At 54.0% G+C, this 4,377-nt stretch overlaps 1 long non-coding RNA gene across 1 annotated transcript in view; it reads right to left on the reverse strand.

Moving 5' to 3' along the window:
- Positions 1-1,726: 1,726 nt before the first annotated feature.
- The window catches only part of LOC101618555, a 4,737-nt gene continuing 2,086 nt past the window's right edge, over positions 1,727-4,377 (reverse strand). Inside the window, exon 2 of the long non-coding RNA XR_001146137.1 lies at positions 1,727-3,216. This is a non-coding gene — a long non-coding RNA (uncharacterized LOC101618555). The remainder of the gene's footprint in view (positions 3,217-4,377) is intronic.

Genomic DNA, 4,377 nt, shown 5'->3' on the forward strand with positions numbered 1-4,377 from the left:
ATCTGCCTGTTCTGCTCCCCGCTCTGCCTCTGATGAATCCTCTCACCCCCGCACCGCCGGCCCACACCCCAGCTCTTATCTGCAGAAATAAATAACTTTAAAAAAAAAGATATTTCGGCAATAATAACTTAGGCAAACTTTCATTCATCTTTCCTGCCTAAAACCGGTTGACAGCATTTTGTAGTCAATTTGACAGCTTTGATTTAAGGTGCTGCCTTCTATAGACCCAAAGCTGAAAAGATCTTCGCTTAAAGTATTCCTATAAAATATGTTGTTCTGAAGTTTGATTAGTGAGAACAAAGTGCGTTTGGGGCATTTCTGACACTCTCCTTTTTTTTTAAGCTCTTTGCATTCATGATGCTGTCTGGATCAAAGACTTATCAGAGAAGTTGTTCTACATGATGTTGGGAGGTTTCATTTCTACTTCAAGAAATTTAAGTCAGCGAAGTTGTCAGTCTTGTTTAACTCATCCTCTCCAAGGTGAAGAACGCTCAGGTCATGCTTTTTCTTTTAAAAAGCCTCACTAAAGTGGGATGAAGTCACTCAACAGTCAAATACATTTGCATGTAGAAGCCCGAACATCCCGCCAAGGCAGCTGTCATAAAATGACCCTCGCAGTTCCTTCTAACCTGAGGTCTGTTGTTTCGTCTCTTGCTGTTATTTACATTTTTACAAGTGGTCCCCAGTTCCCAGAAGACTTTCTTCCATCTAACTAAAGCGCCCTAATCTTCACAGCAACACTTATTCTACTTCCTGATCTGCACCTGTACATGGAAGTTATCAGAGGTGGTTCTGGGGCTTAGAAACCATGGTCCCCTCAGTACAGAAGCCTCTGCTTTTGCTGCTGCGAGTTTTGAAGCCTGAAGCTATGTGCCCCTCCTGGAGATGGCTTCAGAGGAAGGGAACCACCTCACGCCGGGCCACGGGCTGCTCCTGGGCACCTCACATTCAAGGACTGTTCGCGACACCCTACAGAGCCCCAGTTCCCTGTCCCCAATCGGAGGTGTGTGTCTGAGGCCACCTGGCTCCGGGCGCCTAGTGGAACTGGCCCGCCTTTGTTGTGACTGTGTAATATTCCAAACTACAGGCTCCCTAATCTTGCTCCCTTCACCGCCCTACAAATGTAAAGCTCTGTCACAGTCCCCAACTCCCCTTAAAAAGGGATTTTTGAGCTCTTTCCTAAAAGCCCAACTGTAGCCCACAGACTTTTCTCAAGCATCATTCCAGCCTCTCACTTCTGTAAGTGTATAATTACACAGACACTCACATATGGAGATCAACTGGATGACAAAGGTTTGAGCTTGACGCGCAGCGAGACCTGCCATCCCAGGCCCGCCAAGATGCAGACATCTGAATGCGACTGCTCAGATCTTCACGGCAGGTAGGGGTAGGAATGGCCAGACCGTTTGCTGCTGCAGATGTTGTTGCACTGGACAGATGTGATGGTAACCCACGGGGTCCCCTGCTCACTGAGCCCTCACGGTTCAGGGATTCCGGAAATGACAGTCAAGGTGGCCCCGGGTGATTGAGGCTTTGCAAAGACTGAGGGGAGGCTGAGGTCGAGTGGGAAAGCGTGGAACAGGTACTGAGGCTGAAGCTGAATTCTGCTGTAATCAAAGAGGCGTATGGAATGGGGCTGCTTTTGACCCGAAGCAGGGAGACAGGCTGGGAGACGTGGATATTGGACCGCTTTTCTGGGACACCCATAAAAAACTAGCCCAGACAAGCAGCTTTAGACATTTATTCGCGCACCTTGTAGAGGCACGAAGTTAAAAACCAAAGCATGGGGGGCCGTGCTCACTGGAGGATGCCTTCCCACCCCTCCCAGTTCGCAGGTGTCCAGCATCCTCTCGCCCTACAGGGCTCCTCTGTATCCCCAGAACGCCTTCCCAGGCACCATCTTGGAACTTAAGGGGCACCTAACGCAGCACCACCTCCTCCTCACCAGATGACATCTGGAAAGGCCCCCAGCTCGGGTCACAATCGCAGCTTCTGGGGGTTAGGATTTCATCGTGTGTTTTGGGGGGTCACCATTCAACCCACAGCAGACACAGAGGGGGGAGCCACCCGGGGAGTGGATAAGCAGGAAGGTGTCCAGAAAGCAAGCAGAGGAAAGTTGGGAGGAGGGGAAGAAGTATGCAGGAGAGCTCCCTGAGTGTAACTTGCCCGGTCTGTAAAATTTGGTGGATGTGCAGGAGAGAGAATAAAACACTCTGTCAATTTGTAGCAATAACAGCAGCAGATAATCCTCTGCGGGGGTTGCCGTGCCTGCAGGGGAAGGTTTAAGCAAGTTCCGGGTATTAATTCCTTCAGTCTCAACCCTGCGGCAAATGCGATTATTATCCCACCGGTTGAACTGAGGCCCGGGCGCAGACTGCAGGGCCCCTGAGCCAGGACAGACCCCAGCTCCCTTCCCGGTCTGCGCTCATCACACACCTGGCAAACAGAAACAGTACGTGGCACAAATCCCCGTGCATCTTAAAATTCTTAAAAGTGTTAAGTTTGAAAAAGGCTCCCACTGCTGTCAGCTCTGGGGGGGGGGGCTCTGGGGTCGTGGGGTCATGATGCATGAAGGTCGAGCTGGCCCGCATTGGGTTTGGGGTGGAGGAAAGTCAGATGCTGGAGAGTTCTTAGCTGCAAACAGAGCTTCTCTGGGGAAGAGGAAGGGCAAAGGCCTGAAAAAACACACTTGCACACTTGGGGGTCCTCAGGCTCCCAGCAGCTCCCCTACCTCCTGCTCAGTGAGGAGCAGGGGGCTCCCTGATGCCTGGCAGACGCGCCCCAAGGGGGCAAGAGGCAGGGGGGCTGTGTGCAACCCCACCACCCACAAAGCAGTCGTGAGGCTCTCCTGCTGCATTGCGCAGAAGAGGGCCCTGACCCGGATCCCCTGGGGTGCGTGGCCATTCGGGGCTCACTTGGGGGCAAGGAAGCGTGTGGACCCCAGTGGCGGGTGGGGTCCCCATGTGCACGCGAGGCGGCCTCGTGGGGAGAGCGCCACTGCTTCCCACTCGCCGGCAGTCTGAGTCGTCTCAGGACCTAAGGGCTGGCGGCTCCCTCCAGATTATCTCGGGTGTGTGGGTTGCCGATGATGGGACGCAGGGGTTAAGCAGAACCACAGCGCTCAGTGACCCGATGCTTCTGTCTCCAGAGGCGGGGGAATGGTGGCTCCTGAGCCCAGGGGCTGATGGGTTCCGTGATTCGCCCAAACTGCAGGACCTGAGTGGTTCAGAGGGGCTTGTGTAGCAGAGGATGGAAACCATGGCCCCTCAGACTCTCTCACCATGGGCATGCACAAGGCCTTGTGTTTCAGGGGCTAACAGGGCTGGTCTGTCACCTCAGCGGCTTGGGCGAGCCCAGCCTCCTCCATCCACCCATGCAGCAAAGGTGCTGGGCTGTGAGAGGCCGGCGACGGCTCAGGCCCCAGAGGTCACCCTACACCCGCGTGGCCAAGATGCCGCGCCAGGGCCCCAGGCCCCAGGGCAGTGCGGCTGCCGTCCGATCCACGCAGGTGCCCTTTGTGCCACTGGTGAGTGGACAGCACCAGGGAGCTGCGCGCAGGACCAGTGTCCCGTGGGCCCCTTATCAAGCCAAGTCACTGCGTGTGGCCAGGCGGGACCCTCCAAAGAACAAGCATGGAAGAAGGTGACACGCGGTGCGTGTGCGGCTCACAGAAGCCGAGGAGCTTCACCCTGGCGGGACGGCAACAGCAGCTCCTGCTGAGAAACCCAGCGTCGCAAGTGACCGACGGTGTTTGGCAGAATACCCGACCCACGCCTGCCCCAGCTGGACCTTCCGTGAAGGGTTTGTGTGGCAGTGTTAGTTCTGTCATTGGGAATCCACAATGAATGTTTAAAAGACCTCAAGGTCGTTATGAAATATGTGAGTAAGGGCATTGAAAGAAAGCATGAAAAGAAAACTACAGTGACTTGCTTGTGGGTAAGAACTGATTTATGTACAAAGTGCTCAGTGGACCGATTAAGTATGGAAAGATAGAGGGAATACTATACAGCCACTAAAACGGAAGGGGCCACTCCATTAGCAGGTCTGTGGGAGATCTTTGGATCCTCCACCTTTGAAAAGCAAAGTGTAGAAACTGTGATTCTTATCTGGGGATAAAAAGGGGGTGCTGTAATGGGTACGCAGAGAAACACAGAATTCCTCTGGAAAGTTACACAAGAAATGAGTGGGCATTGGCTGCCCCAGTGGGGGGGGGTGGCAGAGCCGCAGGGTGGGAAGGAATGCAGTGTTGACTGCTGGAACCCCAAACCCCAGCTGCCTGACTGTCCTCCTTAAACGACCCCCACCCCATCGCCACTAAGTCGCGACCAGCACATTTCAGGTTCCTGGGCCCCTTCCTGCTATCCAGTCCCACGGGAG

The sequence above is a fragment of the Condylura cristata genome, unplaced genomic scaffold, assembly GCF_000260355.1.
Source record: "Condylura cristata isolate star-nosed mole 26May11 unplaced genomic scaffold, ConCri1.0 scaffold00041, whole genome shotgun sequence".
Lineage (NCBI taxonomy): Eukaryota > Metazoa > Chordata > Mammalia > Eulipotyphla > Talpidae > Condylura > Condylura cristata.